This window comes from Tupaia chinensis, unplaced genomic scaffold (assembly GCF_000334495.1).
Source record: "Tupaia chinensis unplaced genomic scaffold, TupChi_1.0 Scaffold000062_1, whole genome shotgun sequence".
NCBI classification, from domain to species: Eukaryota; Metazoa; Chordata; class Mammalia; order Scandentia; family Tupaiidae; genus Tupaia; species Tupaia belangeri.
In genome coordinates, this window is record NW_006159520.1 from 2,839,578 (window position 1) to 2,840,641 (window position 1,064).

Below are 1,064 nucleotides of genomic sequence, written 5' to 3' on the forward strand. Positions count from 1 at the left end.
CGTGTGTGTGCACTGTGTGTGATTTCTAGCTTTGTCCTTCTGCTGAGCGCATGGACCCTACAGCAAAAATCTCTCTTAAAAAAAAAAAAGGAGAATAATGATGGCAATAATAATGGGGAGCCTGTAAACACCCTATTTTTATCAAGTAGTCTTACTTAGATTTTACATACTGTATCAGCTGGACACTATGCTAAGTCATCCTTTACCTGTAGTATCCTATTTAATCTTAAAAACAGAGCTATGAATTAAGAATCAGTTTTACAGACAAAGGAATTGAGGTTTAGATGGATTAAGGAATTTATCCAAGGAGGTATATCTAAACTCAGGTATATCCAACTCAGGCTTTACTCCAGATGAAAAAAAAATTAATCGCTTAAACATTCTCTAAAATCTAAGTACTTTTTCTTTCATTTGCTTAAAGTGTTAAAAATTTGGAGAAAATAAATACATTGCCTTCTAAAAACAAAATGGATCTTTGAAAAAAGGGATTAGAGGAGGGGCTGATGTCCCAATATTGCCTTAGGAGAGTTGAGATCTACTCACAGCACATAGGAAAAACCAAAGATTAATCTACTTCTTTAACTCATTTCTCCAAACATTTATTGAGTGTCCACAGTTTTCAGAGAGCTGGGTTAAAAAGACGAGTAAGGCAGGAGTTGTCTCTGAGCAGCTAACTGTAGGAAGTGAAAATGACATTTTTTACTGATCCTGTTTGATAATATCGGATTTGGTTTTGTCTGTCTTCAAACAAGGACAAAACTTGTTTGAAGCTGCACACGTAGTAGGACTTTCTTGACAGCCGTGGGTTTTAAGCTTATCCCATGCTAGCTGAGTGAAGCGGCTAGCGGCTTTGGTGGAGTGAAGACGTTTCTCTGCCGGCCAATCTCGCCTGGACTTGGCGTTAAAACTGGCGCGTTTGGAAAGCTGTTCAAATTGCGCGCTCTAGCAGTGGCTTTTGGGGGTTCCAGCTGAAGGATCGCGGGGCACCAGCGAGACCTGCTGCCTGGTCTGTGCTCCTACGCTCCCGGGTTTCCAGCTATTGGGAAAATGTAACGTCCACCAGC